This window comes from Cannabis sativa, chromosome 7 (genome assembly GCF_029168945.1).
Source record: "Cannabis sativa cultivar Pink pepper isolate KNU-18-1 chromosome 7, ASM2916894v1, whole genome shotgun sequence".
Lineage (NCBI taxonomy): Eukaryota > Viridiplantae > Streptophyta > Magnoliopsida > Rosales > Cannabaceae > Cannabis > Cannabis sativa.
Window position 1 is genome coordinate 955,975 of NC_083607.1, and position 20,480 is coordinate 976,454.

Here is a 20,480-nt window from a genome sequence, read left to right on the forward strand (position 1 = left end):
CTTATACAACCAAACCAAGTGGAGAAATAAAATAAAATCAATCTAACTAGAAATAGCTTGCACAAGTAGCAAGCAATCCATCTCCACCAAAAAAGTAGCAACACGATGTTGAATGTTACATGCATGGCGGATTTTAAAATTTAGTGGATTATAGGAAAAAAATATATTTTTAGACCCTAGAATAAAATGTGATATTTTTAAAAATCAGTGAAAAATATATGTAATTTTAAAAGAAGGATTTTTTTTTTGCCTCTAAATTAGATGGACTTTAAACAGAGACTTAGTTCGCCTATGCCCAAGGTCGGTCCTGATTACATGTTGCATCAACAGCTCTTGACTTGATCCAATTGAGGACCTCATTCAAACCAATAGCTTCACCTATGTGAGGTTTTACACAACCGGATCTACTTTCGGCAACAACTTCCCAAAACTGACCATCATGATCGCATACAATCCAGCCAAAGCCAATTCAATATAATACAATACAATACATTACGACCTAATACGACGTTCCAAACGAGCCCTTTCTGCACTAAAAAGGTAGTGTCACAATTAATCTCGAACCAAGTCACAAGGACTCTGGACTAGACCAGGGCATTCTCAAATGTTAGGCCACATTTGCTTAAAACAATCTTTAATGGAAGATGCAAAAATTGTATTATATTTAGTAAAAAAAAATATATAATTCGATTTAATATAATACAATACAATACGACCTAATACAACGTTCCAAACGAGCCCATGATAGCATAAATACCAAGTTTAATATTTATTAAATCCAAATATTCACTTATACACCTCTACACTATTAATATTAATTAAAGCCATTGTTAAAAGTTATTTTTAAAAATTGGAGTTTCTCAACTATGTTTTTGAGCTAGTTTTTTTTTTTTTTTTTAATTAATTTAGAGTAAATTGCGGTATAAATATATAATGTTTCCAATTTTATACACTTAAATACCTAATGTTTATTTTTGGTGGCAAATATACCTAATGTTACAATTCTCTTACACTGTTACTACCACTTTCGTTATTAACTCATAAATATAAACACGTGGAGGGCCCAAATGCATTACATTTATTTATTTTATTTTAAAATTTAATATTCTTAATATAAAAAATCAAATGTTACTTGTTTTTTTTTTGAAAAAAATAAGAGAGAAGCAATACTAAATTACCATAGCTGAGTGAACCGGTGTAGTACATGGAACATGATTATCGAATTGAAGTGCTAATATCATGTGAAAATTGTTAATGAGAATACGTTTTTTTTTAAACAAGTAGCATTTATTAAGTTTTAAAATAAAATAAAAATAAATGTAATGCATCTGAACGCTTCACGTGTCCATATTTATGAGTTAACGGAAGTACTGGTAGTAACGGTGTAAGAGAATTGTAACATTATGTATTTTTGCCACTAAAAATAAACATTAGATATTTAAGTGTATAAAATAAAAAATATTAAGTATTTATGCCTCAATTTACCCATTAATTTAATTTCATGCACTTTTGAAGAGGCATGAATCTTAAATTCTACATTTTTAGTATGGTAACAACTTATCACCTATCATTACTTCATTAACAAAATTTATATGGTTTTTTTTTTCTATTTAGATAGTAGACAAAGTTCTTCAAACCTTTAAAAAATTATATGACTAAATTTATATGTTAAAAACTATATGACTAAAACTATATAATATTATCCATATTACACTTACAAAATCATTAAAAAAAAATGGATTAAAAAGTTCTTTAGAAGAGTATCTCTTTTAGAAGAGTACATTGTAGAATTTTATTTTATTATTTTTTTAAAAAAAAAATTATTGGGTGCTTCTACAATATACTCCTATAAAACGGATGCACCGATACACTCCTACCTATTTTAACATTTGAAAGAATTTTTTACTTTAATTTTTTTTCATAATCGTGTAAATTATTGTAAAATTTTGAAAAATTTGAAAAATCTACTATACAGTAAGTAATAGTTTATTTCATATACTTATAAAATAAAAGAGTCACGAGTTTTAGAATTTTTCAAAATTTTACACGATGTTGTAAATACTATAACATCCACCACTAAAAAAAAAAAAAAAAAAAAAAAAAAAAAAAAACTACAAATTTTTTTCAAATATTAAAATAAATATAAATATATGGTATACCCTGCCTTGTACATTTTTTAAAATAATATATTATTTATTTAGGGAAATTTGAATTTATATGCATGTTTTATACCTAAATTAATTTTTTAAACTAATACTTATATCTATTGAAAAAATAGGATCACTTTTCCCTATACCCTAAAATACCCCTCTTATTATTTTCAACCTTCTCTTTCTTCCTCTTTTCTCTGTCAAAGAAAGCCTCCCAACCGTATGCACACCGAAAACCAACCCGTGAGGCTAGATCGCACCACCCAAAACTCGACACCACCCACGGTGAGCCACCGCACCCAGCCACCGCACCCACCCCGACCCAGCCCCACCCTCTCGGACCGCCCAAAAATCGCACCCCGAAAGTCTTCCTCTCTCTGAAATCGCAGAAAAAAAAAAAAAAATTGCTCCGTCCGATGGTCGGACCATGGGGTCCGATTGGTCGGACTGGGTCTCTCTTCCTCTCTCGAAAACGCAAAAAAAAAAAAAAAAAAAAAAAAAATTGCTCCGTCCGATGGTCGGACCATGGGTCCGATGGGTCCGACCAATTGGACCCATCGGACCCATGGTCCGACCATCGGACACGGGTCTCTCTTCCTCTCTCTCGAAAACGCAAAAAAAAAAAAAAAAAAAATTGCTCCCCGATTGACCTTCCGTTTCAACTGCAGCAACAGTCTATTAATTGGCCTTTTTCTCAATTATTTTGCTACAATATCAGATTCCTATACATAAATTTATATTATTTCTATTATACTGACAATTCATCTATAACCTCCAAAGCAAAACATATATATATATAATATTAATATATAGTCTGTCAAACAGACAGATCCAGGCATACAAATGGCCACTAAATTAATTAAGCACAGTGGTAGAGTTTTCCCATATACATATAATATAATTAAATTGATTAATTTTCTTTCAGGTCATTTAATGAGAAAGCAAGTTGGGAAATTGGTCCAAATGACGAACTGCATTAATTTGTAGTTATTAATCTCTCGGACGGAGCAATTTTTTTTTTTTTTTTTTGCGTTTTCAGAGGGAGGAAGAGAGATCCAGGTCTGATGGTCGGACCATGGGGTCCGATGGGGTCCGACCATCGGACCCCATCGGACCCCATAGTCCGACCATCGGACGGAGCAATTTTTTTTTTTTTCTGCGATTTCAGAGAGAGGAAGGCTTTCGGGGTGCGATTTTTGGGCGGTCCGAGAGGGTGGGGCTGGGTCGGGGTGGGTGCGGTGGCTGGGTGCGATCTGGCCTCATGGGTTGGGTTTTTGGTGTGCATACAGTTGGGAGGCTTTCTTTGACAGAGAAAAGAGGAAGAAAGAGAAGGTTGAAAATAATAAGAGGGGTATTTTAGGGTATAGGGAAAAGTGATCCTACTTTTTCAATAGATATAAGTATTAGTTTAAAAAATTAATTTAAGTACAAAATATGGATATAAATTCAAATTTCCCTTTATTTATTTGTAATTTTTAAAATAAAAAGAAAAAGACTTCCCAAGAAGGAAATTTGTCGGTGGATGGGGTAGTGTTGGTTGGACACTTTGAGAATGAAACAACATACATCCTTTTCAACAGTCCGTACGATGACGTGGAAATTCCACAAAAATAAATAATAATATTTAATAAAATAATACAATAATTAACGATTTGCACTTTTTTTTAGCAAAATTTGAAAATAGTTATGATATATACTATAGGGTAAGTTTAAAGAAGAAGTATTCTAGTGGATCACTTATAAATTTCTTTGACTAATTTAAAATATAAAAAATAAATTTTTATATTTTATTATACGCTTCATTTTTTTTTATAGGCGTGGTAAACAGTTAAACTCTTTTAAATCTTATTCTTCAGCACTATAAATTATTTAGAATTTTTAAAAAATTTACAAGTAGTATTAAGTAGGTACAACATATACAATTATAAAAAAAAATAAACTACAAATTTTTAGATGACAAATCAGATAAAAAATTTATCAAAATGACCCTTTAAAAGATCTACTATAGAAATTTCTTTCGTGAAAATTAATTTAAGAGCTACAAATTTGTGATCATATAATTGATGTTTCTAGCTTTTTCTCCCAAAATGACTAAACTTGCAAATTATCATGTTCCTAAAATAAATGGACAAAGTTAAAAATATAAGAAAAAAAAAGATTGAATTTTTATTATAAAAAAAAATAAAGGCTATTTAAATTTTTTTTAAAAAATTTTGACATGTACCAAATTATGCTCGTAAATTTTTAAGATTGTTAAAAGTTCATTTGAACTATTGAGATTGTTGGATTAAAAGACATTGATCCTTTTATCATTCAATTTTACTAGTTTTGTGATTATCCATGTATTAAATCATGTTCTTTAGATTTCGATATCTATCAAATTACGCCCTTCGAACTTTGCTATGTACATCTCTTAAACTTTCATTTATGTTAGATTTTCCTTACTAAAATAAAAAAAAAAATAATTCTTAAATCTAACAAAGTTAGGATTTTGGCTAACTAACAATTTTTTCCCTTGAACTTTGACATGTACTGAATTATGCCCCTGAACTTTTTTGACCGTTAAAAATTCGCCCTGAACTATTAAGATTGTTAGATTTAAGGACTTTTGTCTAATTTTAGTAAAAAAATTCTAACATGGATGAAAGTTCAAGGGGCATGATCTAGTACATATCAAAGTTTGAGGGGCATGATTTGGTAGATATCAAAGTCTGATAAGCATGATTTAGTACATAAACAATCACTGAAACAGTAAAATTGAATGAAATTAGACAAAAGTCCTTAAATCAAACAATCTCAATAGTTATTTTACTCAAAAAAAAAAATCTCAATAATTTAAGCGGAATTTTTAATGACAAAAAAAGTTCAGGGAGCATGATTTGGTATATGTCAAAGTTCGGGAAGAAAGTTGTTAATTAGCCTAAGATTTTTAACAACTTTAAAAATTCAAGAGAGTGCAGAGGATAGGGAGTGGGCTTTGGAGAACAGCCCCTGGTCGTTTAAAGGTTATACCTTTGTACTACGAGCTTGGGCCCCTGATGTTCATGGTTCGGTTACCATTGATATTATGCGGCTGTGGGTGCAGGTTCACAACTTGCCTCATGAGTATTTTTCAATAGCAAATGGTACCCTGTTAGGAAATATGATTGGGAAAGTTGTTAGAGTGGAGTTGGATGAGGAGAATCCTATGAGTTGGAAGTTGTTCATAAGGGTGCAGATTGACATAAACATTGGAAAGCCTCTATGTTCAGGTTGTTTTTTTGACTTAGCCTCTGGGGTTAAACGTTGGATCCAATTCAAATATGAAAAGATAGGCATTTTTTGTTACTTCTGTGGAAGTGTCGGTCACCAACGTAAAGGGTGCTCTCTAACTTCTCCGGTCACGGTGGCAAATCTAGATGGAACCCCGTTTCCTATGTATGGGCCGTGGATGTCCACGACTTCACTATATCGTGACGTTTTTTCTGGTGCGACTTCGAAGCCGCTGGTGGGTTCTTCGACTGGAAGGCCGTCTGGGAAGTTCCAGCTTGGTGGGCCGATTGCCGTAGCTGATGTGGACGGCGGTGTGGTTAGGTCGTCGTCAACTGTGGCGCGCGGCTCGAAGCGTACGAAAGCTGTTGTGTCTCGGGCCATGCATGAGAAAGATCATGGAAGGCAAAAGGTGTGGATGCCCAAGAAAGTGCCAGGCGAGGGTGCAAGAAGGTTTGCTGTTAATGGTAATGAGGTTGAAGGAAATTTGAAAAATAAGGAAAAGATCTCTGATTTAATTCCTAAAGTGGGGAATGTGCAGCTGGAGAGAGAGAAGGAAAACCAGGTGGTTTCGTTGGGTTTGGGAAGTGGGAACTTAGAAGTGGGTGTTGGGCCGAGTTTGGGCTTGGGCTTGGTCTCTTCTGGTGGGCTTGGGGGTTTGTTGGGTTCTGTTGGTGGGGCTGGGACGAAGGAGTGGGAGGGAAATGGTGGAGATGTGGGATTTGTGGGTAGTGGGCCGGGTTTGGTTATGGGCTTTTCTAATAATTTAAAAGGGGGTGGGCCGAATGTTGTTAAGGCTAGGCTAGAAAATTTGGTGGGGCCGGGTTGTGTAAGCTCTTTGTGTAATGAGCCTGTTGGGTTAAAAGGTGGGATGTTTGTGAGTGGTGGGCCTGGTTGTGATAATTTAATAGATAAAAATTGGGCTAATGGGTCCAAATCTTTAGTGAGGCCGAAAGTGGCTTTTGATCCAAAGGGCAAAGAGAAGGGGGAGGTTTTTGGTGGGCCGTGTGGATTTGATTGTGATATGGTGGGGAAGAATTTGGTCCACGTGAATGATGCTAGTGAGGCCGAGCCTCAAGGTGAAGAGGAAAGGGCTTTATCTCATTTTTTTAGAGCCCAAGAAGAGCTACTCTACGACCTTAAGCACTTTGGTAATTTGGACTTGTATGAAATTAAAAAAATAGGTGGTGACATTGGAGTGAAGCCTACGTCGGAAACTAATGAACGTACCACCCCGTTCAAGAAGAGGAAATTTGAAGGCTCCGCTTCTCTCTGCACCCGCCCTAACAAAATTGTTAGACGTCATCCGAATGTTGTTAGGGACTTTCCTTGGGACCCAAAGGAAAAGGACTGCGAGTCAAAGGTGGATTTTGATGATCGTTCTGAAGAACCTTCTGAGGGGTCGAGCTCTTCGAGCTGTAACAATGGTGTTAAAAGGAGTCATCTGATTGGCTCGTTTGTAATTGAAGAATCTGGATCCAGTCTTTCTGTGCACTCGATCAACCCTGTGGAGGAGAACGTCATATCTCCTCCACAGGCGCCATGAGAGGTGTAGCATGGAACTGTAGAGGGTTGGGGCAGACCTCTACAGTTCGTGAACTGAAGTCCCTGCTCAGATCGCGCTCTCCTGATTTTGTTTTTTTGACTGAGCTCAAAGTGGATCCTAACCATCTGGTACGTATACTAAAAGCTTCTCACTTTTACTTTAATATTTTTGTGCCGCCCGTTGGCACTGCGGGAGGTATTATATTAGCTTGGAAATCTGGGTTTAGTTTTGAGTGTATTTCTTGCTCTCGTAACCATATTTCGGGGCTTGTCTATTCGGACCCCCCTTCCCACCCGTGGCTCCTCTCGTGTGTGTATGGTCCGCCGTATAACCATGCTAAAAAACAATTCTGGTCAGAGATTATGGCTCTTGGAGATAGATTTGGCGGCCCTTGGTTGATATTTGGTGACACTAATTTTGTCCTGAGCTCCTCTGAGCGGGAAGGTTCAAGGGGCCGGGACCCTTTCATCCCTTTCATCTCTCACCTTGTGGAGACTCGTGGCCTAATAAATATGCATATTCAAGGAGATATGATGACTTGGGATAATCACCGGTCTGGAAATAATCATGTGAAATCTGCCCTGGATAAAGGCATTGTGAATGGAGCTTGGATGCAACTGTTCCCAAAATCTGTTCTCTGCTCCGTTCAGACGAGTACTTCTGACCATAGACCTTTGTGCTTGGACACGGGGGGGATTGGTCCTAAGTTTTCCAGATGTTTCAAATTTGAGGAAAGTTGGACGCGGGATAGTAGAAGCAAACTTGTTGTAGCCAGTGCCTGGGATTCGGTGGCCCATCCGTGGGCCCCTGCTCGCGTTTTTAAGAAGATTGGTGCGACTAGGGTAGCGCTTCTGCAATGGAAGAGAACCCAATTCGGTAAGATTGACAGTATCATTCAGGAGCTGGAAATTAAACTGGACCAAATGCAACAACTGCCGGCTGGCTCCAGAGACTGGAATTCGGAGATTGATCTTAGACGAAGCTTGAATGAAGCCCGAGCCAAAAAAGCGATTTATTGGAAACAAAGGGCCAGAATTTCGTGGCTCAAGGACGGGGATAAATGCTCCAAATTTTTCTTCCTTTCTACTGCTATAAGAGGTAGAAGGAATGCCATTGAATGCATTTTGAATAAAAATAATGAATGGATTAATGAGCGAGTGCTGATAGGCCAGGAATTCCTAGACTTTTTCAAAAGCATTTTCTCTGGCTCTGAGAATAATCGACAGATGGATAGTGATCATTTATTTAATGAGAAGATTTCTCCTCAAAATCAAGCTGAAGTTGTTAGCTGCCCGTCCCGTGATGAGATCAGAAGAACCCTGTTTGCCATGAATAACCATAAGGCCCCTGGCCCTGATGGAATGTCTGTTCTGTTCTTCAAGCACTACTGGGAGTCTGTGGGAGATGATTTTTGTGACGCAGTTGAAGATTTCTTTGTAAATGGAAGAATGCATAAGGGGGTAAATCCGACGAATGTTGTTCTCATCCCAAAAATGCAGAACCCGAAAAAGCCGAACCATTTCAGACCAATCTCTCTCTGCAATGTGATGTATAAGGTTATTTCGAAGATCATTGCAAATAGATTAAAACCTATTCTTCCTTCTCTTATCTGCCCTACCCAAGCTGCGTTTGTCCCTGGAAGGAACATCCAAGATAACAATGTAGTGGTGCAAGAAATTATTCATTCCTTCAACAGGAAGAAAGGGAAGGAGGGATTCTTTGCGATAAAGATTGACCTTGTTAAAGCTTATGATAGGCTGAGTTGGAAGTTCATCGATCATGTTCTTGGGAATTTTGGATTTCCCCCTCAATTCTGCAGGTGGGTTTCCCAGTGTGTCTCCACCTCCTCTCTCAATATATGCCTTAACGGTGGTCCTGTTGGTAGAATTATTCCTTCTTGTGGCCTGCGTCAGGGAGACCCGTTATCTCCCTACCTTTTCATCTGTGCCGCGGAAGTACTATCCAGACTTTTGGAGGAAGAGATACGAAAAGGATCTATTCATGGTATTAAATTAAGTAGAGGGGGCCCGGTGATATCCCATGTTTTCTTTGCTGATGACCTAATTTTGGTTGGCCGTGCCAACTTAATTGAGGCTAAGGGCTTTTGGAGCTGTCTGGAAAAGTTTTGTGAGTGGTCTGGGCAGCAGATCAATAAAGCTAAGACTTCTATATTTTTCAGCAAGAATACCCCAGATGGTATGAGGAGAGCAATCAAAGAAGCTCTGGGTATAGCCTCCCCTGAAGGGGTTACCAAGTACCTGGGGTTACCCCTGTTCCGATCCAGACAGAAAGACGCTGACTTCCACTTCATTCTTGACAACCTCACGTCCAAGTTGCAAGGCTGGAAGGCCAAAACTTTATCAAAAGCTGGCCGGGCTACTCTTATTAAATCGGTAGGCTTGTCTATGCCTATTTATGCTATGCAGACTACCAAATTGTCTAATCGCCTTGTGAATCGGATTGATGGTCTAACTCGTGATTTCTGGTGGGGATTCGAGAAAGGAAACCATGGCCTGCACCTTAGAGCCTGGGATAAGCTTTGCCTTCCCAAATCATTGGGAGGCCTGGGGTTTCGAAAAACAAAGGAAATGAACCTAGCTTTTTTGGCTAAGTGGGGTTGGAACCTTTTAACGGGCAAACAGTCGTTATGCTCAAAGATTCTGGAGTCTAAGTACCTTAGAGGAAAAGAGTTTCTCAACTGCAATTATAAAGACTCGGACTCCTGGTTTTGGAAAAATGTAGTTAAAGCAAGCTCAATCCTTCGGAAAGGGGCTTGTAAAAGGGTGGCCAATGGGAGGGATACTAGAATCTGGTGGGATCCTTGGATCCCCCACTTAAAAGGTTTCGTACCGAAACCAAAGGAAGGTGTGGTAAAGGATGACCAGTGTGTTGCGGAGCTCATAACTCCCACGGGTGGGTGGGATATGGGGAAACTGTTGGAATTTATTTTACCAGGATCTTAGATCTACTCACAAGTATGTTTATTAACATCCTAAATATGAACTTTCTAAAACGATGAAATAAACACATATAAAGTTTAAGAAACCTTACATTGGGTGCAGCGGAATAGAATGACTCCTTCCGTTCAGATATCTAGCCCTTGATTCCTTTCTGTAGCAGAGCATTATCAATATCTGAACCTGGATCTCTTTCTCTGAATCTTTGATGCTGAAACCTCCTTCTTCGATGTCTTTCTTCACGATCTTCCTCACTATTATTGAGGTATCACTTGCTGTGTGTGGGCACTACTCATACACTAAGAATTTCGAAATTCAAGAGGGAAGAGAAAGAAGAAGTGGCATTAAAGATAGGGAGAGAGAAAGGCTCAGGTTTTTCTCTGAAGGAAAAATAGAAAATTTAAGTGTAAATTTCCTGAAGCCTTCACTATCTATTTATAGCATTCCACTAGGGTTAGGTTTGAATTATTTGGCATTAAAATAATGAAAAAAATCAGTTTAAATTTCCTACAAAAGTGGCTGGCCCTATATAAGTGGATTGGGCCTTGGGCTTTGCAATTTTGCAATTTTAACACCTTTTGTATCTGATTTTCTCAAAAATGCCAATTTCCTAATTCAACCATTTAAATGCCAATTCTAACTATTTAATAACTATAAATAATTATTAAATAATATTGTCATTTATCATATTTATTAATTGAACCATACAAAGTATCATAATTAACAAATATGCCCCTATAAACTCTTTCTTTACAATTTCGCCCTTACTTAGTGAAAAATTCACAAATAGACATAGTCTAATTTGAGAATTATAATTGATTAATCAAAACCAATTACATGAGTCTTACAAGCAATATTATCTCAACTAGTGGGGGGACCATGGGTCTATATAACCGAGCTTCCAATAAGTAGATCAAGAATTTAGCACTAAAATTCACTAACTTATTAATTCTTCGTTGAATCCACGAATAGAACTTAGAATTGCACTCTCAGTATATAGAATGCTCTATATGTTCCACCATATAGACACATCATTAGTTATCCATTGTTATAATCCTAATGTGATCAATGATCCTCTATATGAATGATCTACACTGTAAAGGGATTAAATTACCGTTACACCCTACAATGTATTTATTCCTTAAAACACTTGACCCCGTATAAATGATATTTCAGCTTATGTGAAATGAGTACTCCACCATTTATGTTCGTTTGGTCAAGCTCGAAGGAGATCATCCTTTGCTTACTATTCGCCAGATAGAAGCTATAGATTCCATGTTTATGATAGCGCTCCCACTCAATTGCACTACCGTGTTCCCAAAATGTACGTATCACCCTGACCTAAAAGTAGGCTTAACTAACAAATCAAAGAACACGAATAGCCTTTCAAGATTGAGCCTAATCATAACAGGATTAAGAACATTTGATCTAGGATCAACTTGGCGATATTGACTTGAATAGATATTACGGTAAGTTTAATAAATCTAAGTCAAAGTACAATATCGGTCCCTTCCGATGCATACTCCATGCATCCAACCTGAGCTTTACTTTAACCAATGCTCTGGAAAGAACATAGCACTTCTCCAAATGCAAGTAAACTCTGTTGTAGATTATCATATCAGTAAAACCCTGTGTCTGATAAATCTAGGAAACTTTATTCACATAGTCATGTTTACTTTCTAATGTGTTGACGGCACAATAAACAGGATCAAGTATGTGAAAAGGGTTTCAGATGAATTCATACATTATGTACATATAATCATGAAATAAATCATGTGAACCATGCAACATTAAATGTTATTTCTGATCTATATTAATAAGTAAATCTGATTATATTGAAATGAGTTTTATTTAGGGCATAAAACCCAACAAACTCCCACTTGCACTAATATAAAACAAAAAGTGCGTTTCAAATAATCTCAACACCTTGATATACAAATCAAGTGTAGTAGTAGTAAACTCCTCGTAATAGAATCTGAAAGGTTGAATTAACCACAACCTTTTCTCCACTATTACTCTTCCTTAATCACAAAATCATTGATAATGTGAAATTCCTCTCTATATGTTTACTCTCTTGGGATACTGGATTCTATACCTTTGGCAACTACTTTTGGTTAATCAGGAAATTAACAGTAGTAGTTTAAGGCAATTTGGAATGGTGCCAAAGATGTATAGAACTTTCCTTAGACTGAATAAGTACCTTTCCTGCAGCTTTAACATTCAGTCTCTCTTTGGTAGACCTAGAGACTTCAGATAGGTTTTTACACTTCTCCAAAATCACTATTCCACCCCCAGAGTAATCACCATCTTATCAGAAAGATTTTCTAGCATAAAGGCAAATTTCGAAATCTGATATGGTGTAGTCTAAGAGTTTTAAACACACCCTTATAGACTAACATATAGTTCCTCTTCTTAATCTTAAAATTTACTTGATTGTCTTCCAATGTTCTTCTCCTGGATTAATCTGATACCTACTCATTACTCCCACTCAACAGCAGGTGTCTGGTCTAAGGCATACAAAAGCATATCTAAGACCTCTCACTGTTGATGTAAGAAATTCTTTCATGGCTTTATCTTTTCTGGAATAGTTAAGACTTTTCCTTAGATAAATAAAATCTATACCTAAGAAGTTGTGAAGCTTCTATAGATTGCCATTAGAAAGAAAATGCTTCAGCATCTTACTAAAGTAAGTTGCTTGCATTAGAGTAAGTAATTACCAGGTATACCACAAGCCATAGATTTAGATAAACTCAAACCTATAATACTAGGAACAGGAAGTTTTGTTAAGTCCATTGAATGGACTTATAAACGTAAATTTCCTTTTATGTCCTTGTAATAGAAAACTTAAGGTTACTCCATGTGAATGGATTAAACCATAGTTCTATTGGCTTTTCTTCTTAGTTTCTTATCTTGACAATCCATTACTTGTTTAAACTCACAATGGATTTTAATCACTAGTGTCTCCCAAGTCATAAGAAGGTGAGTTCCTAGAAACTCTCCCACTACGACAAGGTACCGTGAATTATGTCGAAGAAAACTAAATGGTATTAACCTCTTTGGTTGTGACAAGACAACAGAGGCAGTGGGATCATCATATATTATATAAGATGATAGAACACTTTTGGAATCAAGAATTAAATATCTCCTTTATTTGCTACTTGTTTTTCAGACTTAGTCATTTTCTTAGAAAAGTAGTATTTGTTTGAACAAACACTTTCTTATCTATTGACAATGGGATGGTCCACCCCTAATCACTTAGAATAGCTAAGAAACCATGGTTAACAGTTCTAGCTTTTTCTTAAGATTTTGATTAGGTCATCCATGAATCTAGTAATGATTTACATTAAGTATACAACCATTACATCATTCTGAAATTGTATTACCATAGAAGGATTTAGGCAACGACTAGTAACTAATCATCAACATGCAACTCGAAATTTACGGGAGGTAAGTTTGGATATAATTCAAAAATCAATTTAATGATCTTTGAACTGCATATCTACTAACTATTTCTCCACCCCTATCAGTTCGCAAGATCTTTAACCACTGACCTTAATGGTTTTAACCATTGCTAGAAATTAATGAAATTTTTCAAACATTTCAAATTTCTTTGCTAAAAGGTATAATCTTGAGTGAACGTTTTAAGAATACAACGAAAAACTCATATCCACCCCTGAATGTACATCCATCTGCGAATGAGATGAACTACTTTCAGTGGATATAGGCATATTAACTCTTTGCAGAGATTGATCTTGTCAAATCCACTATGAACAAGATACAAATGCCATAGATTAAGAAAAATGTGGCTGTGTCGTTTTGATGACTTAGGTATAGTTACATCAAAGAGTTCTTAGAATACTGCAAGTGGATCCTGGTCACAGAATACCTAACTCATATTCCATACAGTTTTAATCCATTGATAGAAGATGGATATTTAAACACTTGAGAAAGTGTAACTGTATTGTATTCTGGAATTAGAAATATAAGAAAATTTATATTTGGATTCTAAAATTAAAGTCAAAGACTTGAATTCAACCAAATATAATGAGTAATTCTTTCTTGGACCAGCACTACTAATACAAACTCTAAGTCAGATTTGCCCATACAAGTCGGAGATTTCTAAGATTGAGGATTTATATCAATTGGGAATAGAATTTCGGGATTATAATCATATGCGTCATTTAATTTCTTAAGAGAAAATATAATGACATGAAATGATTTATAGACCATTCATCCAATGATATATTATGGAGCTAATTCGAAATGAATTAGCTAAGAGGAATTAGGATAATTTCGTTTATAAATAAGAATCCAACGATGCTTCGATTAGCGAAAGACAAAGTAATCTTATTTATGTAATCTTCTTGTTTCATATCGTAAAAATACTAGTCTTAGGTGTCATCAATTGATGAACAGCTAGATGTCGCATATACAATATTTATCTTTCGAGATCTAACACTATTATGTATGTCTAATGGTGAAAATCCATTAGGGATTTATCTCATTAGAAAAACAAACATGTTAGACCAACAATGAAGATTCGAAATTAAACTACAACTTAATAACAGAAAATAACATGGTTCAATATAAATTCATACACAATTCAGAAATTATAAACATATAGCAAGTAGGAATGACTAGTGAAAATACTAAAACATACAATCCTAAATAATTTCCAAGGTTTTCAACAAACTGATACAGTGTCCCGGTAGGCGAGAGTCAAAGTATCATTCATTGAATAGAGTTGCCAGCTCATCTAAAATAGAAACCATTCTAGCAACCTTTTATTCGATCAAAATAAGAATCCAACGTTGTCCCGGTAGGCGAGAGTCAAGGTTATTCTCATTTTATGAGCTTCCACCATTGTTTCATGTTTCATAAGTTTATCTCTAAGTAGTCACCGTAGGGGAGAGTCTAATAGAGACGAAAACTTACAAAACACTTATCAAATGAAATCTTACGGTGTTAAATGCGTTCAACGAATAACCATCCATAGGGGGACGAAGTCTAGCGTCTCGAGGTTATATTGAAAACATTTAACTTTTGTAAGACCAACAATGGAGATCGAATATCTTAATAATAATCAAGCTCATTATTTAAAGTGAGTTGTATTTTCTTTTATTCTCTTTATTTATTCTATTTATTTTAAATATATATTTATTTAATTAAAATTTCCAATTTAGAATGAAAAATTCTAAATATAAATTTTAATTTAATATTTATAAATTTTACTTAGATGGATATGAAAATAACATGAATTATTTCCATCTTAGTAATAATTTCCAATAAATATTTAGAAAAAAAATATTTAAGTTGTTACAAAATTAATTTAAATTAATTTACAACTCAAATTTAATTTTCTATAAATATATATTGCATTTCGAAAAATTAAAGTATATAAGAATACAATTTTCGAAAAAATGCATATTAAAATAAAAAATAAATCTTCGAAAAATTATTCTAATTTAATGTTGGCCCAAAATTAATTAATAAAATTAATTTACAACAAAAAATATAATTTTCCTATTTAATTAAATATATAAGAAAAATTTCAAATATTTAAGTATGATGATGAAAATCAACTTAAATATTAATTTTCTATTTAATTAAATACACTAGAAAAATACTTCAAGCAAAAATATCACCTATCTAGATTTTCCTTTGACTAATTAATTCAATTTCTAATAATATACTTTAATTCAATTTATTTTAAATTAATCAATAAATGAAAAAATCATTGATTTAAGTTGATCCAAGAATTAATTAAAATAATTAATTTACAACTTAATCTATTTTTCAAGATAAAATTCGAAATTCTAGCATTTAAGAAATGCAATTTCGAAAATTGATTAATAAAATAAAGAAAAAATATATTTTTGAAAATTATTTAAATTTAGTTGAAAAATTAAATTTCAACTAAAAATAATTTTCTATTTAATTAAATGTCATGAAAAAGAAATATTTAAGTATGATGATAAAAATCAACTTAGATATTTAATTTTCAAATTAATTAAATGTATTAAATTCAAGAAATAAATAATTAAGTGTAGAGAAGGCTTAATTATTAATTTCTAGTTTAATACCAGGAAAAATATACTTAAAATAAATTGTACCAAAATTAATTATTTAAATAATTAATTTCACAATGTATAATATTTTCCTATTTAATATTAGAAATAATAAGTAGTCTAGAAATAACTATCTAGAAAATATCTTATTTGACTAAGTATCTTTTCCACAAAATTTGAAAAAATATCTAATTTAAGTTGTACTAGAAAAATCTAGAACTTAAATATTTTCAAATTTAAATTTAATTAAATATCAAAAATTAAGTTGTAACCACTTAATTCAAAAATATTCCATTTTAAGTTAATATTTGAAAAGATATTAACTTAAAAAATATCTAAAGAATCTTAATAACCAATGCCTAAAATTCCTCAACTTAATTTTGAAATTTTGAATTCAAAAGATATTCGATTTAAGTTGGTTAGTTGAAGATAACTAAATATCAACTTAAATAGGAATATTTAATGAAAAATTTAAATTAAGTTCCAGAAAGAATCTAGATGGTTATAATTCTATATTTAATTAAATACAAGAAAATACATATAGTTTAGCTTAGAATAAAAAAATTCTTTAAACTATAATTTTCTTAAATTAATTTCAAAATAAATGAAATTAATTATGTTGCTAATCAATTTTATTAGGTTAAACTAGTGTAATTAACCTAGTACAGTCATTCAAATCAGGCAAATGGGCCTTCACAATTGGGGTGGTTTGTGTGAGGGGGTGCTGGGTTCAAGCATGTCGTACCCACTTCTATGGCTCCCAACTCTCACACAAGGCCCAAAAGAGAGGAATTTAACCTTAATAAGAACAACTGTTATTAATTGAATAGGCCCAAAAACTAAATGGGCCTAAATAAATCCTATCAAGAACTATGATAATTTATTTTAGCAACATTAACCTATATGCATCTATAATAAAATTAAACACATAGGCTCACACAGGCACACTTTGGATGGGTCCTATCATGTTGCTAGGTCATACACAGATGAAAGAAGATTGTAAAATTTACCTGTTACAAATTATTAACTTGACCAAGGGAGCCATCAGATCATTAGATCTGGCAAAAAGTAACCATGGCTATTTGCAATCAAGTAATAATAGGTTTTGAAAACTTACAAACAAGCTAAAACACATACTCCTGCAACAGGGTTAGCTGGATAGTTGGAAGTAGGATTTATTTAATTTTAAATAAATAATTTCGAATAAATAAATAATTAAATTAAAAAAAAATTAATATTCGAAAAATAATTTAAAAAAAAAATTAATTTCGGAATTTAAAATTAAATTTCGAAAATAAAAAAAATTTAAAATTAAACCTACTTTTTATCTTATATCTATTTAAAATTACATGATTATAAATATCTATTTTAAATTTAAATAAGGTCAAAATATCTTAAAAAGATTTAAAAAAAAATCTTAAAAGATAAGATATTTTTAAATATCTTAAAAGATAAGATATTTTAAAATATCTTAAAAGATTTTATAAATATCTTAAAATATCTGACCTTAAATTTAAAAAAAATATAATCAAATTTAAAAATAAGATAGATTTTTAAGCAAAAAGATAAATACTAATTCTATTCAAATTCAAATTACACTAATATCTTGAATTAAATTAAAAAAAAAATAAATTAATTCAAAATGATAATTAGAATTGAATTAGGAATAGTAATAGTATATATACAAAACCATACAAAAAATTGGAAGCTAATTCCATGAAAAAGTATGAAAAATTGAAGAAAATAGGAAAAATTCGAAACTGTACGGACAGTTCTGCGATCGCAGAAAACTATCAAGACAAAATTTCCGATTTTGTCAAATCTTCAAAAAATCATAACTAATTCAAATAAAATCCAAATTGAGTTCTGTAAAAGGCTAACTTGCTTAATTTTTTCCATACTATCCAATAAAAATAATTCCAGAAACGAAATAACAATTATTTTTCACGAAAATTTCACAATCATCAATCAATCATCAAATAACACTCAATACAACATGATACCATCCAAAGAACATACAAACAATCGTTTTAAAGTCCAAATTTCTTGCAAGTAAATCAATTACCATGGCTCTGAGGCCAGTTGTTGGAATTTATTTTACCAGGATCTTAGATCTACTCACAAGTATGTTTATTAACATCCTAAATATGAACTTTCTAAAACGATGAAATAAACACATATAAAGTTTAAGAAACCTTACATTGGGTGCAGCGGAATAGAATGACTCCTTCCGTTCAGATATCTAGCCCTTGATTCCTTTCTGTAGCAGAGCATTATCAATATCTGAACCTGGATCTCTTTCTCTGAATCTTTGATGCTGAAACCTCCTTCGTCGACGCCTTTCTTCACGATCTTCCTCACTATGATTGAGGTATCACTTGCCGTGTGTGGGCACTACTCATACACTAAGAATTTCGAAATTCAAGAGGGAAGAGAAAGAAGAAGTGGCCTAAAGATAGGGAGAGAGAAAGGCTCGTGTTTTTCTGAAGGAAAAATAGAAAATTTAAGTGTAAATTTCCTGAAGCCTTCACTATCTATTTATAGCATTCCACTAGGGTTAGGTTTGAATTATTTGGCATTAAAATAATGAAAAAAATCAGTTTAAATTTCCTACAAAAGTGGCTGGCCCTATATAAGTGGATTGGGCCTTGGGCTTTGCAATTTTGCAATTTTAACACCTTTTGTATCTGATTTTCTCAAAAATGCCAATTTCCTAATTCAACCATTTAAATGCCAATTCTAACTATTTAATAACTATAAATAATTATTAAATAATATTGTCATTTATCATATTTATTAATTGAACCATACAAAGTATCATAATTAACAAATATGCCCCTATAAACTCTTTCTTTACAATTTCGCCCTTACTTAGTGAAAAATTCACAAATAGACATAGTCTAATTTGAGAATTATAATTGATTAATCAAAACCAATTACATGAGTCTTACAAGCAATATTATCTCAACTAGTGGGGGGACCATGGGTCTATATAACCGAGCTTCCAATAAGTAGATCAAGAATTTAGCACTAAAATTCACTAACTTATTAATTCTTCGTTGAATCCACGAATAGAACTTAGAATTGCACTCTCAGTATATAGAATGCTCTATATGTTCCACCATATAGACACATCATTAGTTATCCATTGTTATAATCCTAATGTGATCAATGATCCTCTATATGAATGATCTACACTGTAAAGGGATTAAATTACCGTTACACCCTACAATGTATTTATTCCTTAAAACACTTGACCCCGTATAAATGATATTTCAGCTTATGTGAAATGAGTACTCCACCATTTATGTTCGTTTGGTCAAGCTCGAAGGAGATCATCCTTTGCTTACTATTCGCCAGATAGAAGCTATAGATTCCATGTTTATGATAGCGCTCCCACTCAATTGCACTACCGTGTTCCCAAAATGTACGTATCACCCTGACCTAAAAGTAGGCTTAACTAACAAATCAAAGAACACGAATAGCCTTTCAAGATTGAGCCTAATCATAACAGGATTAAGAACATTTGATCTAGGATCAACTTGGCGATATTGACTTGAATAGATATTACGGTAAGTTTAATAAATCTAAGTCAAAGTACAATATCGGTCCCTTCCGATGCATACTCCATGCATCCAACCTGAGCTTTACTTTAACCAATGCTCTGGAAAGAACATAGCACTTCTCCAAATGCAAGTAAACTCTGTTGTAGATTATCATATCAGTAAAACCCTGTGTCTGATAAATCTAGGAAACTTTATTCACATAGTCATGTTTACTTTCTAATGTGTTGACGGCACAATAAACAGGATCAAGTATGTGAAAAGGGTTTCAGATGAATTCATACATTATGTACATATAATCATGAAATAAATCATGTGAACCATGCAACATTAAATGTTATTTCTGATCTATATTAATAAGTAAATCTGATTATATTGAAATGAGTTTTATTTAGGGCATAAAACCCAACAGAAACTTCATTGCCTCTTTGACCGGGAGACCATTTCGGCTATCCTCAAGGATGGAATTCCCCAAGGCAGTGGCAAGGATAGCTGGGTGTGGACTTTGGAAAGTAATGGGCGTTTCTCTTGCAAATCGGCTTATCTTTCCCAAGCTTTGGAGAGAGCGCCCCACTGTGATGTTGCACCTGCTCTTTGGAATAAACTTTGGAATAGTAACATTATGGAGCGCCAAAAGGTTCTTTGGTGGTGCATCCTTTCCAATGCCTTGCCGGTTAGAGCAATCATCTGTAAGAGATTTCCGATTGAAGATACTAATTGTCCTTTTTGTGGAAGGGGAGAGGAAACTGTGGAACACCTGTTTCTAACATGTGATGTGGCGATGCACTTGTGGCGCTCTTCACCTTGGGGAATTTTTCCAGTCACTGACAACGGTATTCGTGTGTGGGATTGGGTGAAATTTATCTGGAGTCTTAATAATAATGGTGTTAGGGTTGAGGATGTCTTTCTCTATGCATCCATTGTTGTTGACAATATCTGGAGAATGC